The sequence below is a fragment of the Uloborus diversus genome, chromosome 8 (genome assembly GCF_026930045.1).
Source record: "Uloborus diversus isolate 005 chromosome 8, Udiv.v.3.1, whole genome shotgun sequence".
Classification (NCBI taxonomy): domain Eukaryota; kingdom Metazoa; phylum Arthropoda; class Arachnida; order Araneae; family Uloboridae; genus Uloborus; species Uloborus diversus.
In genome coordinates, this window is record NC_072738.1 from 144,027,171 (window position 1) to 144,045,993 (window position 18,823).

The 18,823-nt window shown below is 33.6% G+C and overlaps 1 protein-coding gene across 1 annotated transcript in view; it reads right to left on the reverse strand.

Moving 5' to 3' along the window:
* Positions 1 to 18,823, reverse strand: part of LOC129228655 (choline O-acetyltransferase-like) — an 82,226-nt gene that overhangs the window by 40,617 nt on the left and 22,786 nt on the right. The gene's annotated exons all lie outside the window — the stretch shown is intronic.

Below are 18,823 nucleotides of genomic sequence, written 5' to 3' on the forward strand. Positions count from 1 at the left end.
TATAATACAACTTTTCTTATAAAATATATATTAAACACGGATTTCTCTTCATTTCAAAATTTTATGCATTAATAAATCATCATTTATAAAGATGTCATCTGCATTTATAAATGCAAATTTTGAGCTTTGAAGAGAGATTCCTAATTTCTTTTCACTCGGTACTGATATCGTCTGCGTAAAAATATCATGAGATCCATTTCTCGACGTAGCGCCCTCTGACGCAGAAATGGAAGTGTTCAAAGTGAAATGGTATTTCATTATGCAGAGGCACATCTCTACCTCATTATCTCGTCTTTGAAACTGTTGCATACATTTATGGAATCTGCATTTGCCGGGTTCGCATTTGGCTCCCCTATGGATTTGCAGTGTCGCACTGATATTGCGAAGACAATTATTTGAAAGGCCGAATGATGATATTGTTGGCGCAAAATGGGTTTCGATTTGCTTGTCCCGGGGACTGAGCACAAAAGGAAAATTCTACTGTGCAGAATGTCAATTTAGTATTGATCTAACTATACTAAAATAAGCATCATGCTTATTTTGAAAGATGCGTTTTTGGAGACGTTCAAAAACTTTATCAGCGTTGGCATTTTAATTTAGCAATGACGTCAGTATAATGGGATCGTTTTCAAAATTTTAGAAATATTTTTTTCTGAAAACTTAAAAACATAGGATCTGACCATTTTTTAATATATTTGTTTACGTTTAATATTTTAAAAAAATACTTAAATCGGAATGCTTTCATCGTTTACGGCTTCTGCGATGATATCACAAATGATGAAATGCCATTCAGTGTTGCCATTCACAGTGCAAAATATTTAATTCGCATCTTTACTCACGTGTATTGGCAACGATATGGTTGGTAGCAAGCGTAGAGCGCAATTTTAATTCGCTGCTTGATTATCATAACGTGGAAATGTGGTGGAAAGATGAGGCAAAGTGCATTATTTATGACGTCATCAAGACTACGCCTTGCTTGAAAAATTTATCATTTAAACATTTTCAAAAATTAATTTCAAAAAACTGTTGGGAAAATGAAAGTATTTTCTGGGTCCATGTTATTTTTTTTGCTAATTCTATCCAATTCAATGACTAAAAGTAGTGCTTTGACTGAAGGAAATCACCCCATTTTAATCATATTGTGATTTAAATAGATTATATTTTAAGTAATGAATACTATATGCTACAGATGACTGTAGAAGCTTTAAAAAGAAAATTGGTTTGAAGATAAATGTAACTTACAGTCTCCCAACAGATGATATGGATGATATGGAATTTGCAAATGTCCTGTTAAGACGAGTCTATTTTGATGAGGTGGAAAATTAAAATTTGATGCGCATTCTTCGTCAGTTTAACGTGACTGCTTAATTTAGAGGTAAACACACATCTGCAAAAGCTGCCATCCCTGAAAACTAATAGATTTTTCCATTACCGCCTCTAAACCGGATGTTTGCCTTCCCATCTCATCGGTGATCAGACTGTTCAAGTAGAGGTAATTTAAAAGAAAAGCAGCGCACAGGTCATGAAATATACTGCCGTGCTAAGCACAGATGTGGTATCTGCAGTAGAGCTCAAAATGAAAAATTGACGATTAAAGTTTTACAACTCATTTCTTTTGATTTATGACTTAATTAAATGCTCAACTTGCGGTAGTTGTTTCGTAAATAACTTATCTAAAAACCGTAAGAGAATATTTTTGTAAAAATCGTAATTTAAAATTAATAAATGTAGTTACGACAAATTTTCTTTTCAAAACCTTTTCATGTACTAAGCTATTTTCACTGTAAGTGACAATTCGCAACTCCAACGAACTATAGGGGGCACTGCAGTCACTGTCTAATGGCGGAATTAAAAACTTAAACAAACGCATGTGGTAACGAAGAAAATGCTAAAAGTGTTGTGATTTTTGTTCGTATGTATGATATTTTTCGCTTTATTCTTTTTAAATTAATTTTCAAAATCTTGTGGATATTCTGACCCATATAGAAAGAGATTAGAAACCGAAAAGTATTACGAAAGTAAACAATTAATGCAGAACACACAGTAAGTTGTTCTGAAGCAGCCATTTTCACGATGTTGAATTCGGAATTCATAAATTTTTGGTTCGCTTCGAACGGCATTTTCATTTTGTACCGTTTTTTTCTATACATTAGTACATATTAAGTTCAGTTTCGTGACATTTCCGGCATTTGTTGACATTTTTGTCACATAGTGCACATACGTGGCAGACTGTCAAGAGTAACGTTTAACACTAGATAATTTATTTCTACGACTATATGATTGGATATCTAAAGAAATCATGCATTTAATTCATTCGTCATGGAAATGATTTACCTGATATGCGAAATCTTGTCAAGATACATTATTCTTTCACACAATTTTAAAACCATAACCTTATAAACAGATTTTTGGCGAACTTTTATTTTTTTATTGTTCAAATTCTTAACGTTCTTTCTGGATTTTTCAATCTGTTCTGCGATAAATATTTTCAAGAAAATTTATTTGCATACTTTCTATTTCAGTAGGATACTGTAGTAACAAAGGTTATTTAAATCATTTATGTGGAATTAGGTTAAGGAAAAATGTCCAGTCAATGTTGTTAAGTTCGCTTTTTTTTCTTCATCGAATTGAAAAACTGATATTTATTCAAATTCACTCAGAACAAAATAAATAAAATGTGTACTCACAGTTTATATATGGTGGTAGTTTTCTTTTCAGTTGATTGACCATTATTTCTTTTTACTTATCGAATTCTTTAATCTTACTATCATTTTATTCCACTCATGATAAAAATTAAAAATGGTTTAACTAAAAACGCGAAATCTCGCCAAGGCTACTTTGCTCGCACAATTCCAAAACTATAACCCTAAACAAATTTGGCGAAACCTTTCAGCTGAGAATAAAAGGAATAAAGTAAATTCTTTCTCGGTTAAACATTTTTCATTTTGTTCTACGATAATAAATTCAAGAAAATATTTTGCATACTGTCCATTCCAACTAAATGCTGCTGTAAAATATGATTAGTTAAATTAATTTAAGATTAAAAAAAACTCATATTCTTACCAATTCATACAAAACAATAAAAAATTTTACCTGGTATAACGTTATCCAATTTTGTTAATCCAGAGTTTTCTTGTTTACGCTTCCACCATTTAATACTTTTTTGAAAGCAATAAGGAAAACTAACATTATTTTGAGAAGCTCGAGAATACTACTAAGGGACGAATTAATTTCTGTTGTTGAAGGCGTTCTTAGACATGTTGAATGTGTTACTCAGAACAAACTGACCGCGTTTACGTCAACAGATACATGTGGAGCGCAACGTGGCAATGTTTTAGTTGCATTCGCAGTTTTATAAATCACCGCAAGGTAGCGTATTCGAGCGCTGGAGTTCCGAATTACTGGGCATTTTTAGGGGTATCTGCACAGATACGATAAAAATAGCTTAGTAAAACGTGCTCAAAGTATCATTCTGCTTTCTTTAGACTTACAGTGGCTCCCAAAAGTGTTCGTACACTTTGAAATTTTTTAGTTAAACCAAAATAACTCAAAACTGAATTCGAATATAAAGTCCAATATTTTTTCACATCATTCCTATGTCATTCTAAATACAACCCTTTGGTTTTTTAAAAATATTGACGGATCTTCTTTTTGAAATGGGTCAAAAAACGAAGAGACAGAGAAATAACACGCCACAAAAGTCATCGTTCATTCAAATATTTTCGAATAAATTCATGATTAAAATTATCATATGCCGTTTTATTAATATTTTTACATTGTGTTGACCCTTATAAGTCATTTGGCTTTAATTTTTTGTTTATTTATTCCTTAATATTGTGCTTATTACTGTAAAACGGCTGGTATTTGTAAAAAACCGCAAACACCATTCAAAATTCGAATTTTTTTCTCACAGTAGTGGTAAATTAGTTTGAAATGTCTCTAAATTAGTTAATTTATTTGTTTGTATAGTAAAGTGCTTGATAAAATGCTATAAAGAAAGGAATCGGACCGTAAACAAGGTAAGAAAAGGTCAACCGGCAAAATTGACAAAACGTGATCGGAGATTTAAAGTTAAAAAAATTATGAAAAATGCACATTTGAGTGCTGTAAAAGTTTCTGCAGAGTTAAATGAAACAATTTACATTTAATTTTCACCTAAAATTGTTCGCCAAGTTCTCTGATTAGCTGGATTAAATGGGACCTCTTCCCGCAGAAATTTTCTTGGTCGTGCGAAAAACAGAACGCTTACGCTTTTCGTCGCAAAAACAATCATAAATAAGCTAAAAATGTTTTAGAATCTCGTCTTACTTATAGATAAAAATTAATTCAACATTTTTGGTTAAATTGTTGTATAACTGTAATTAGAAGAAAAAATTAGTAACTTAATCTTAAGAACTTATTTGGATTATTTAATCAGGACGGTGGAGGTGTTCTAGTGTGAGGGTGCATATCAGCATCAGGACTAGGTAGTTTGTAATTTTTTGATGAAATATGGAATCATGCTGTTCCTTTAAATATTTTTAAAACCAATTTTGAACTCTTAGCCTAAAATTTGGTTATTGGAAACAACTTTGTTTTTTTTATCAAGATAACGATAATAAGCACACGGTTTTCAGCGTTTGCGTCTAGTGCCTCAAAAAAATGTCCTAAAGTTTAAAAATACTCCTTCAAACTCCAGATTTGAAGTAAATGTAAGATATTTAGAGATATCTGGAGGCTAGATTACGAAAGTACGACTTTGAAACGAAAATAGAGCTAGAAACAGTAAGACACGAAGTGTGGTAGAACACTTACTCAGAAATTACGCAAAAAAAAAAAAAAAAAGAAAGGAAAAGAATGAAATCTATTCCCAGACGTTTAAAAGGTGTTATGAATACTGTCTGATATTCTACTAATTAATAACTTAGTCAAAAGTTAGATTATTCAATAATATATAGACATTTTATAAAGTGTACGAAGACTTTTGTGAGATAAAATTTCCGGCACTTTTTGGTTTTTGATTTTTAAAAAAATAAGTTTTAATTTTTTTAAGAAACTTTTCAAGTAGTTTTGTTAAAAGTTGATCATAGATCTTATAATTAAATACCTATTCCGAAATATTAATTCTAACTAATGGATTGGGGCCTATTTCGTTGAAATTCGTAGGTGTACGAAGACTTTTGGGAGCCACTGTAGCTGTTTCGCTTTGTTTTGTTAATATAAATCTAACAGAATCTACCTTCTGAAAGATACCATTTTCAAAACTCCGGACAGTTAAAACTGTAATCCATAACAGTTTTAAGTTTTTTGCATTCAAAGAATGTTTTTTATAATGTTTTATTTTCTAGATTCATTTTTACCGAGCATGAAGATAATTTTGACAGCAGGCGATACTTAAATAAAAATATTACTGGCCGTAGAATGAAATGTTTTTTTTTTTTTTTTTGCATGAAAGAATTAGATATGAATATTTTACATGCATTTCCTTTTTAGAATTTGCATTTTAAATAAACATTTAAATAGAAAAAGCTGAATATTTACTTTAACAATTATACAAAGTTGTATTAGTTTTTAATATGAACCTGTATCAACTATTCAACGGTAAACTAATTTTAATATTCTGTGTTACAATAAACTGCTACATTATTGAATATGCTGCTTTACTAAGGTATAAAAGTCGTATCTACAAAAAATACTAAGGAAAAAAGTGGTAACTGCGCAGATACCACTTTAAAGGCTTAGTATTTGTCACTTACGTTCAAATTGCCTTAGCAAACTCCGCTAACTGTGCAGTTACGACTTTTTTCTTAAAGCTTTTTTTAATATTTCGCGTTCACAAATCGCCAAAAAACTTGAGATTTAGGTAAATTAAATTACTAACGACCACCTGGTGACAATAACTCAATTTTGATAAAATGTGCAGATACCACATCTGTGCTTAGCACGGCAGTATAGTTCAATATTTTTTTGGGCTGACATAGCTCTGACATCATTTTAAATGGTACGTCTTGCTATTAAGTGAGAAGTCTCTGTATCATGTAAAGGATATTGTTCAATGATGTCGAACAATAGAAAACTGCAGACTAATTTGACTCTTCATCTTTATAAATAAATAAATATTTATCCTTTTCTGTTTGATTTTCGCCAAATCTTCATTTTGGACTTGTTGCTAAAGGAGATTGGAGTTTAAACATAATTGAAATTAAGTTTTAGTTTAAGATGTCTACTTGGATTTTACAGCTTTAATTCTAGTTGTATTCTAAACTACTGAATGAATGGGTTGAATATCGTCGAAAGTTTGTTTGGTATTCAAATAGAAAGAAACTCAAAACATTAGTTGGGATTAACTGAAAACAATTTCAGATGTTTTGTAGTAAGTTACCGACCTAAGGCAGGGCTAAGGCAGAAATACAGTTGTGCTAATTCTACATTAGCTACCTGTTTGTTTGGCTCTCTTGGCTTCTTTAAGAGATTTTCCGCCTCCAGCTCAGTTACTTCCTATTCCGGGCTGATGAGTGCTAAAAAGCACGAAAGTGAAGTCCTCGGATGGAATGACAGAGCTGGCGGTGTTTTTTTTATGAATTTCAGATGCATTAATATTTCAATCAAAAAAAACCCTCACTTAATACACAGCGTGAATACATAAATGCTACTTTTCAAAAATAAGCAAACTAATTTTGGTAATCCAAAAACAAAGTATAGTAAATATTCAAACAAGTTAAAAGTTAATATTCAGCAAAAAAAAAAAAAAAAAAAAAATGAATTCTGATATTTTAAATTCAAATTATATTTTTCGCAATCACGAGTTGCGATAGGACCCTACTCATTGGAGTTATGTTTCTAGAAACTGTTCCTGTCCCTCCAAATCTGCCCCTTCTCTTAGGCAGTTACGAGTGTATAGTTATGGGTGTGTGTGTGTGTGTGTGTGTGTAGGCGCGCGTGCATGTATAACTTGTCTGTGCATAGACTTGTGTATGCTCGTAGGCGTGTGTGCGTATGAGTGTGCGTGTGTGTGGACATGGACGCCATCGATCAGGAGAAGCGGATTTCGGGGGGCATTGCTCAGGACCAGAGGAGCTACGCCTGCAGAGGACTGTGGACGGGAGTGCTGCAGAGGGAGGCGGAGGGGAGGGGATAAAATCAGCGTCACGCCAAGGACAGTCAAGTGAGAACAATAAGCAATCGTGATTGCTCAAAAAAAAAAAAAAAAAAAAATATCAGGTGTTAGTAAAACCTTATTTTTTTTACTATTTAGACTTTTTGCATCAAATTGCACCCAAATATTAGTAAAGGTACCCACCCAAAACATTAGTAAATAATCAATTATCCTGATCCATGATGCTGTTAATTCTAAATAGTGCAACACCAACAGCTTGAAAATATGGAAACTGCTTTACAGACTTGTTTATGCTAAGGTTCAATAACTACGATCTGACCTGCAACCATGTTGATGCCATCCATGTTTATTTTGCGAAATTTATTGTTAGTCGCGTTTTCAATGACTCAGAAAAAATCACATGAAAAGTGATAATTGTGTCCGCACATGTTTTTCGGCTTCAAAATCTAGTATTTTATAACAGTGGCTGTTTGTATATCTATCTTAAAAGTTATATCTCCCGTAAGCTCAAAAGTGGGGTTGTAGTCTATGGAAGAATACATTTTCATCCACTTGACTTGGCTAATAAGTTGTACATTTAATTCCGCTTCGCGGAATGAGGAGCGAAGTTTAAATTGCATTACACTTATACTGAAACTTTACATATAATAAGTGAAATCACGTACTTGACAAAATTGTCAAAACCAAAGCGTCACAATTTTTTGAGTAAGTCGGTTTTCATTTGGTGTAGGTAAGGGGGTCAGAATAGCTTACTATTGTCGAATTAAATTTGTTTTTTAACGTACGATTTGAGAGATGAGCAATAGAAAACTGATATGGATGTCAAGTGACTGTATGAAAGCAGATCAGATGAATGTGCATGAAAATATCTGATGAGCAAAACTGACATCCTCATATAAATAATAGCCGATGATCGAGTAACCGGCGTGCTTCAACAATGAAACTTGCGCCACGGTGATAACATGTGTTGGTAATGCTTAAACTATTCCTATTCAGAGAAACAACTGACTACAACTGTATTTAGGTCAAGGACTGCATACTAAGTGCCTTGCCTCCATTATTTTATATACCGATAGATGGCAGCACCATCACCGGATCGAACAGTTAATGAGAATTTAGAACTAGTCCAGGAGCTAATAGCTACCTGGTGCTAGCACCCCCAGAGGTATCGTTTTACTTGGAGGATATTGAGACCACGAGCATATTTAACGTCGCCCAGTCCCCTTTAATGACGACGGTGGGTCTTCGACCATCGAGGTTCGAACCCAGGACCCTCCGGCCCCGAATCCGACACTCTACCGATCGGGCTACCACGGCCCCTGGTAATGCTTAAAATGCAGGGACAGGCTTTGTTGTGACAAGGCTGTACTCGATGCGATAACTTAACTGTATAAGGAAAAATTATTATTTTAGCAGTGTAGTGGAACCTTGGAACAGCTTACCGGAAAAGGTGGTAATGAACAAGGGAGTAGATAGTTTTAAGAGGTCCATTGATCTTCACTGGGGATTGTAAATTGACTAGGACCAGTCTAGCTAGGCCCAGAACCTGTTGCTGGTCGTCACTTTTGTATTTGTATTTGTATTTACTGGTGAGACTGTGTCATTTCAGGGAAATGAAGAAACGAAAAAATTGTCAACAATGAATGCTACCAACTGGAGTTTGGGGTTAATCCACTGGAGTTAGGGTTACAATTTCAACTATCAAAATATCACCAAGCAGGAAGTGGCTTCGTTCGAATGTAGAAGTAATTTTTACCCGTCATACCTTGACGGGCGACTTTCTAGTTTAAGAGTAATAATGTTATTACGAAAGATATAAATCTCCATTTTTTTTTTCAAATTAAATAATATGGTATTAAGCAAGGTAGAGCTTTCCACGAAACTGCTAGCTGGCTGGCATGAAGTAGGGTGAACAGGCATAGAGTGAACCGAACACAGATCTGCTTTTGTCCATCAGTATTCAAGACAGGGTTGTAGGAAGGAAGTGCCTGACACGTCTGAGGACAGGTCCAAAGGGAATCCTTAGATTACAATGGTAAGAGCCCGCGGCCTGACACTTTTAACTGCCTGTTCTCAGTCAAACGGGGGGCTTTAAGGAGAACGAGAGGGAGATCGAACAGGGAATTAGGATTTCATGCTCGCGAATGGAATCCCAAAACAGGAGTGAGAGAGAAAAATCAATTTGATACCAGACGATCGAGACTCAGGGGAATCTTGGATTTCGCCGTTCAAAACGGAGAGAAAATAATTATCTCAAATTTGGGGATCACAGATTGAAGTATCTATATCACTCTAAAGTGCTTCGTTCCGAAATTGCCTACAGAGTCTTTAAATCTGGATTGAGTTTTAGAAATTATCTGAACGAAGAGGCATCCAGAAGATAAAAAGGAAATAAGATATTGTTAGAAATGTTTAAGCGATCCCTTTGTAAAATGCATACACCTTATCACCATTCACGTGCCTATACCATATTTATAACAGGCATAGACGTAATATGTAATATATTGCATGTAACTAAACTCCACTTCAATGAGCAATTAACAAAGCATTATTATCACGTTTTTGGTTTTACTTTAATTTTCTTCCACTGCAAAAACTGCAGATACACGCTTCTTCAGCATACACGCTTGACTAAGTGTAATATAAATAATCATGAATGCAATGAATGCATTGATTTGTTTTATTCAATGGCGGCGATTCGGAAGGCAAGGGGGGGGGGCAACCGCTCCCCACTTTTTATAGTTCATTTATTTATTTATTTTTTCCAATTTAGGAGTAAAAACTAGAAATTATAAAAAAAAAAGCTGAAATGTCAAAATTTCAGAACGTAATTATTTGTTTTACTTTGTATTTTAGTTTATGAAACATTATGTATTACGAGCAATAACTTTTAGTTTATGTATTCATTGTTTAGATATTAGTAAATTTATTGTTTTAAACAAGCCATACTTGTTCAATAAAATTATTACCAAGTGTTTGTGACATCTCACAATACTTTGGGGTAAATCATGTAAGTCCAATTCATGTCTAAGTGTTTCTTCGAGGAAAGTTATTGTGCACAAAATTCATCAAAATCTTAACAAAAACGTGAGTTAAGTAGTTAGATTTAGATTAATTACCACTCATCTGCTCTCAAAACCAGCCCTAGCAAAACTTTGTACTTTTTTCTCATTTTTTTTCTTTTTTTTTTGCTGCCGCTAAAGTTCTATAAGTTTTATCTGTCCCCCCCCCCCCCCTCTTTTAAGTCCTAATCGCCGCCATTGGTTTTATTGGAGCAAGAGGCTCAACAGGCTACACTCAGTTTAGTTTATTTCGGGAAATTTCTTCATTTAGAGCACCGCATCGGAGAGCTCGCTTTCTAAAATGTTTTCAAATTGGTTACCCTGTATTAAAGTACTGATTAGATTAAAACGAGGAAAACTCCCACTAGGCAGCATCGTTAGACTACGTCTAAGCATCACAGCAACAACTTTATCTCCTCGTAAGCGGCGAATGCACCATTGGGGTTCGAAACTATTAGTTTCGAGTTATGTTATTTACTGACCTCAATTTGGACTTTCAGTTGTGTACCTGGTAATTCTTTTAGCAAACATAGAATCACTGGTTTGTAAGACTATCTCCAAGTAGCTGTGAGCTTACTATTGTCTTGTCACCTATCGAGTGATGACACGTTGACCAAAATTTATTTCGAAAGACAGTTAAGACAGTATTAGTGCATGATAAATAACCACTTTCATGTTTAAAACAAATTTTGAAGTATTTTCAGAACTGTCTAAAGCTATTATAGCTACCTGAATCTTTAGCAGTAGTATTACAAAACTTAAGTCTGTACAGCTGATGGATAAAACACGCAAAATAAGCTTTTTTCTTGCTTGCAACTTTTTTCATCTTATATTAGCAAAATTCAACTGCATTTTTATTTATTCACGGTGAATGTAGATTTATTATTATTTCATTTAACCTCAAAAATGCGCTTAACGAGAATATTTAACTATTATGATCAAACACTTGGACATTTTAGAAAGAGAGTACTTTTAAGGTTAAAGAAATTGTGTAAACAACTGATTTCGTGGCATAGGTTTTCTGTTAAATATCAGCAACATTCAGAGCTTTAAAAATTTTTTTTGTTGATTTCATTTTTGAAATCTTCATTAGGACAAAATTGAAAAATCGACTTTCGCATGATACTACCCTTTAACTTTTTTTTTCTAATGGAAATTTTACGTTCCCATTAGAAAGAAAATTTTAATGTTTAGCAATTCTTCAAGGATAAATTTTTGTTACATCACTCTCGTGTAGGTTTGAAAAATCAGCTTTGAAAAGAAAAAAAAAAGGAAATAAGTAAATTTGTGTGAACGAGCAATAACTTTTCTCTTATATTTCTCTTTCTACACATGTATAAACACACACATATATAAACACATACTAATGAGGAAAAAAATTGTTAAGAGTATAAGAGTCCAACGAAAAAAAATGCATCCACTATCTGCACAAGGAAAGGCATTAATCCTTGTAGAATAAACAATTCAACTTATTATTTACAAAGGATTTTGAAAGAGCAGAAAAGTACAAAAGAAATGATTTCACATTTTCAACATATTCTGTCAGTATTTGAAGCTTATTTCGTCTGCTTTAAGCAAAATATTGGCTTTACACGTTCAAGAGCAGACAGAAAATTTATTTCGATCCACGTTTGTGAAAGCGCTGAATTGACAATTTTAACTTTCGTCTTTTTGTAACCCACATGTCTTCATTCTTTCTTAGTGAGTGAAAGGATCTTTTGATCTTGTGGACTTGTGACCAGAATACGAAAGAGTTTGTGTGGGGAGGAGGAAAAGAAAACGCAGTTGGCAGTTTACGACAGTTTTCAAAAATGTTTGCTTTTTTTAGATTCTTGTCATTGTTTATGCTTTAAATTTGCTGTCTCTTTCAAGGCTCATTTCTGCATAGACTGACTCATTTGAAGTTAGTTTTTAAACAATAAAACTACGGATAAAATACTTGGCACAATAATGGTAAAATTTCTTTTCCTTCCTTTTTACTTTCTTCTATATCTAATATATAGAAGAAAGTATTGGATTCGTGCAAATTTTCGAATTTCGAATTTTGACGGATTCGAACGTTTTGAGGTGTGCTGAGTTCATTTCGACTATTTTTGGAAAATGTCTGTCTGTCTGTGTGTGTGTGTGTATGTATGTATGTGTGTGTGTATGTATGTGTGTCACGTCTGTGTGTGACCAGTTTTTTGTGGCCGCTCTACAGCAAAAACTACTGCATGAAATCGAACGAAATTTGGTACACATATGTGCCCGTATGTGAACTTGTGCCCATTGGTTTTTGGCGCGAATTCCTCCAAGGGGGGTGGAGCAATGGGACGTTTTTCGAGTTACGCGTGCTTGCTATTCCTCATGAAGTAACTGGCGGAATCAAACAAAATTTGGTCCATATGTTGCCATTAACAGGAACAGGTGCTGATTCAATTTTGGTGTCAATAACCCAAACGGGGGTTGAGCTATAGAACGTTTTTTTGTCGTCAATTGTGACTGCTGTATCTCAAGAAATAATGAACGGAATGAAAGAAAAAATTATCGGCAAGTAGCCCTTAGTGGGTATAAGAGCTGATTTTATTTTGGTGTCAACAGCTAAAAAGGAGGTAGCGCAATCGCGCGTTCTTTTTTTCCATTGTGAGTACCCTATCTCAAGAAGTAATGCTACGTTCTGGTTGAAATTTGGAATATATGTGAATCCATACGTAAACAGGCTTTGGTTCAATTTTGACGCCAATCGCTCCAAGAGGTGTTGATTTTTTTTTTTTTTTTTGCGAATAAAAATAGCTTTATTAATGCAACAATAAGAAAGATAAATCGTAATAGATTGTCGTCTGCGTATTTCTCGTGATTTTAATTGTATGGAAATGATAGGAAATATTATCTCAATGATTTAAAATTTTTAACTGTTGCCATCTTATGTTTGTTAACAAATAAAATATTTGTAATTAATTCAAGCAAGGCTTTTAAAATAACTTTCAATTTTCGCTCTTTGCTTTGCTTTTGCAATAATTCAGACATTGGGATGGTCGTCAAGTTTTTGCATGTGTAATTTTGTTTTTGTTGGGAATATTGCTTCCTCGTCAAGCATGGGGAGGGATCAGAAAAAAAAAAAAGAAAAATATAGAAGAAAGTTTCGTGATGGCCACAACATACTAGTAATTGTATGGAAATGATCGGAAATATTATCTCAATGATTTAAAATTTTTAACTGTTGCCATCTTATGTTTGTTAATAAATAAAATATTTGTAATTAATTCAAGTAAGGCTTTTAAAGTAACTTTCAATTTTCGCTCTTTGTTTTGTTTTTACAATAATTCAGACATTGGATGGTCGTCAAGTTTTTGCATGTGTAATTTTGTTTTTGTTAGGAATATTGCTTCCTCGTCAAGCATGGGGAGGGATCAGAAAAAAGAAAAATATAGAAGAAAGTTTCGTGATGGCCACAACATACTAGTTTATTCTGTTTTTGCTTGGAAGATTATATGTGCAAAAAATTCCTTTCTGAATTTTTCCATTTGTTTGGCTGAAATAGTACGGTTTGCAAAGTACTACTTTTAAGTCGGAAGTCTTGCACCATTTTTTCTAAGCTAAACTAATTTTATTAACTTTGTGGGGAATTAACTTCAATATTTTAGGTTAGTTAATAGACTAATTCCTATCCCGTTCATCAAAACAAAACAAAGCAAAAAAAAAAAAAAAATATTAAAAAAGATCAGTTCCTAATTACCCGAAATTATATTGTAAAAAATAAGAGAGCTTTCTCTAATAAACACATATATTCTGTGACTTTTTGCACATAAAAACTAATTTAAATAATGAAAACAATTAGTTTTGATTATTTTTCTTAGGCGTTGCTTTAACAGCTGATGTGGATGGGTGCATTGGATAAAACCTTTCTTTATCTCACTTCCTATTATAGTAGAGTTTTTGTCAGTAATTTATTAGTTACTTATGGTTCGTTTTCATGCTAAAAAAATTGTATTTTGTTGTAAACTAAAAATTTTACGAATTGCTGTTATACAGAGTTATTTAAAACCAAACTTCAAAAAAAAAAAAAAAAAAAAAAGACAGACCTCAGTAAGACTTTTTACATTTTACAAAACATTAAACTGGAATATATCTTATAAATACTACAACATAACATATTTATAGTAAAAAATAAATAAAAAAACCTCGAAATTAATTTGCACTTAAGTTTGTGTGCTCTCTTTACAACTCACCCTAGTCATGCATTTTCCCAAGAAAAAGTAAGTTTTTCTTACTGAGTAGGTGCACTAGAGTAGTCACTTTTCCTTCCTGGATAATCTTACAATGGAGTCTTTATGCTTACTCGTTTCTGAATTCGCTATTAGGGCTGGGTGATATACCGATATACCGTAATATATAGATATATATTTACTACCGTGGTAATGATGTTTAGATTTCAATCTGTCTGATATATCGTTAGACTGGACTTACGAACTAATTTATACTATATTACGAACTAATTGAAAAACTGAACATAGATGGGGCATTTCACGGTATTTTTGACATTTATGTAGAGTCCGTAACGTGACCTTTTTTTGCCATAACTTTTTAATTTACCGTTTGATTTGCAAATTATTTTAATTTGAGTTGGTGTGTTGGTAGGAAAAGCTCAAAATAAAATAATGTGCTAATCAAACAGTACATTAAAAAGTTACGGCAATAAAAGGTCACGTTACGGAATCTACATAAATAATAAAAATACCGTGAAATGCCCCAGATACAAAATCATTTATAGCTCTCTTTGTTTAATGAGTGTTCATACCTGCCAACTCCTCTGGATTTCCCGAAAGTGTTACGGATTTTCATATCTTTTTCCGTTTTCCTGATTGCGAGCAAAATCTTCGGGTTTTTTCAAGTTTTGTAGGGGGGGAAAATGTATCTCAACAAATTTGGCGCTAACTAGACTTTTGTAAAACGCAGCACCGTGTTTGAAAACAGGGTTGCTGTAGAAGACACTAGCTGCGTTGCCCGGCTTTGCCCGGTCTACCTTGAAAAAAAAAGTGTCAAGTGACGTATATTCAACAATCAAGCGTAAAAAATAAATGAAAAAAACATCATGATTTCCTTTCCAAACAATGACGACAGATATTAAAATACTTTTAAGAAATTAAATCCAGAAAGATGGATGTAAAATGCGTAACCATGGAAACACAAAATAAAATAAGTTTAAGGAATTAAAATGCGAAAGAAAATGGTTCACAATTTGAATGGAATCGAGATTTCTTAAACTTGATTTTAAAAGGCTTGTAACTTTTTTTCCTTTCGAGATAAAAGCTTATTTTTTCGACCATAGGTCGAGTTAGATCTGGAGTTAAAAAGGTCGCTTTTTCCAATGCTGTCAAAAAGAAAACTGTAGGACAATTCCTTCACTTTTTATTGATTCATTTAATGAAGAAAGTAGTGCCTAAATTTCAGCTAAGCCTAAACAAATTCGAGTTAAAAAAGTAAAAAACTCCCGCCTCAATAAAGTTAGAGCATTGGAACAAATTGCGTAGAACGCGGAAAATTCTTCCCTTTCCAACGATATATAATATTACTATTTGCGAGTAATTTTTCACCCCCATATTCGGGAATTTATGTGAAAATTGGGCCTAAATTGGAATAAAAAAGGAACTATTCCTCGAATTGTTTTCGAACTGGTCTGAAAACCTTCTCAGGACTTAAAGGAACAAACTGTGAAAATTTCAGCAAAATCGGCCGAGTAGTTCTCGAGTTTTGCGAGTTCAAACAAACAGACGCTTTTTGGAGACTTCATTTTATACTATGTAGAGACGAAGATATATGAGTTTGGCTGGCCATTTGTGTTAGCTGAAGGAAAACCGTTTACGTTATCTATCGGTATGATATCGGAGTTAGAGGATCCTTTTCGTTCAAAATTCGATCTATTATTTGACATGATATTGAAACGAAGATATCGGAATTAGAGGAGAATTGTTTTCGTTCAAAATCTGATGCCAATCGTATGTTTGATATGACAAGTATAACGTAGGTTTCGGAATTAGGGTATGTGTTAGAAATACTTGTTTTCTGAGAAATATCGTATTCGTAGAAAATCGAACCCCCCCCCCCCCACCCGCATTTCTTAATTTGTATGATTTATGCAACTTATTTATTGAAGAAAATTTAATGTGCAGATAATTTAGCTATGGGTTTCTCCCTTCCAAAATTTAATGTGATACTCCTTCCCCCGTCCCAAAATTGTGATCTCTCAGTATTGAGCCTAAAATCTCTTTAATGCACCCTTTGTAAAAATTTCAATGATATAATGTGTGCCACGATCCCTTTCAACTCATGGGCACCACTGATATAGCTAATATTAATATTTTAGATTGCTGAAATATTTACTAATCAAGATATCCGATGACTTTTTTATATTGTATATCTTAATGTGCAGTTAATTTAGCTAGGTATGCACATCTCTCCCAAGAACAAGGCCCTCCTTAATTTTATCAACCCCTACCCCCACACCCAAAAAAGAAAAAAGAAACTACTCGACTCTTTTTTTAAAGAGACTAAAATCCATTTGAAATAACTTTTCCGGCAAAATTCAAAAATATAATTTTTCTGCATATCAGCATGGCCAAAAGGAAAAAAGTGAGCTCAAAATTCTAATTTTCAATGTTATGATATTTTTTTATGCATATACTAGTGGTACCCGCACGGATTTGCCTGTAGTAGAAAATTAAAAGGTCTCTTAGTTCGCCTGTATATTTACAAATAATGTATGGTGAATTTTCTCGCCAATTGGCTTGTCCCCATGTTACGGTTCCACGCCATGATAATTTCGTAATTTACTTGTTCATCTTACGATAATTTTGTTCTTAAAACTGGAATAGAAAAAGAACCACATCGAATTTTCGAAAAATCGCTTCGAGGTGCACACCCCCATGCTACAAACTAACTTTGTGCCAAATTTCATGTAAATCGGCAGAAAGGTCAGGCGCTATGCGCGTCACAGAGATCCTGACAGACAGAGAGACTTTCAGCTTTATTATTAGTTACTAGTGATACCCGCACGGCTTTGCCCGTAGTAGAAAATTAAAGGTCTTTTAGTTTGCCTGTATATTTACAAATAATGTATGGTGAATTTTCTCGCCAATTGGCTTGTACCGACGTTACAGTTCCACGTTATGATAATTTCGTATCTCGCCAATTGGCTTGTGCCCACGTTACGGTTCCACGTTATGATAATTTCGTAATTTATGATAGTTTTTTTCTGAAAATTGGAATAGAAAAAGAACCACATCGAATTTTCGAAACATCGCTTCGAGGTGCACAGCCCCATGCTACAAACTAACTTTGTGCCAAATTTCATGAAAATCGGCCGAACGGTCTAGGCGATATGCGCGTCACAGACATCCAGACATCCTACAGACATCCAGACATCCTCCGGACAGAGAGACTTTCTGCTTTATTATTAGTAAAGAAGATCATAGTTATTACAATTTCTGAAGCACGCGTATTTCTTAAAAAGTTTAACATAATATTTTATCGGGTTTATTTTGATTGTTAACACATATTTCCACCATGAAGTCTGCGTAAAATATTTATGTAACTATTTTCCACACGCTATATTGTAAAATCTTAGCTATGTCGTTATTACTAAAATTTCAACAAACTTATTTCGAATTCCTGTTTTCAGATGTTTAGTTAATTGTTTTAGAATGTGTATAAAAATTTTACTGGACATTTGCTACTTAATTATGTCGCTTTCCAAAATATTTATAGAGCTTTCCATTCAAATTTAAAATTTTAATTCACTTTCTATGTGAAATCTTTATTAATAATAAAGCTGAAAGTCTATCAGTAAGGATGTCTGGATGTCTTGATCTCTGTGACGAGCATCAATTTTAAGAACATTTTCCAGAGCAAAATTATCATGAGATGGACGAGTAAATTACGAAATTATCATGACGTGTAATGGGAAAGCGAATGAACATAGCCAATTGGCGTGAAATTCATCATCTATTATTTGTAAATATACAAACGAACCAAATGACCTATTAATTTTCTACTACGGGCAAAGCCGTGCGGGTACCACTAGTACAAAAATAAAAATAAAAATCATTTGAAAAGCAATATTTACCAAAAGTTATCGTAGAGCGCAAGAGTAAAAAACAATTTCGATAGAATTGAATAACCTTTGTGCTTGAAAAGTAAAATGAGATATAACAGCGATTGATTACACAAAACTTGCAGATTACTGCAGATGCGTGTTTCAGGGTTTCAAGGAGCCCCCTTTTTCAATGCAATGAAGTGTGGGCTTTAGGATGAAAAATCGCTTTTCTTGAATGACTTTTCATCTTAAAGCTCACACTTCATTGCATTGAGAAAGAGGCTCCTAAAACCCCGAAACACATGTCTGCAGTAATATGAATATTTCGTGTAATAAAAACGCTGTTATTGAGCAATCACGATTGCTTATTGCTTTCATTTGACTGTTTTGATGTGCTATCATTTTATTTTCCCGCCAAAACCCTCTGCAGCATCACCGTCGACCGGCTCTTCACGATGCTGCTCCTCTAGCGAAAGCCGCCTCCAGATTGCATCCATATCCTACACACACGCGCATACATACACGCACCTACACAAACACATATATATACATATGTACACCTACACACACATACGTACACCTACACACATACAC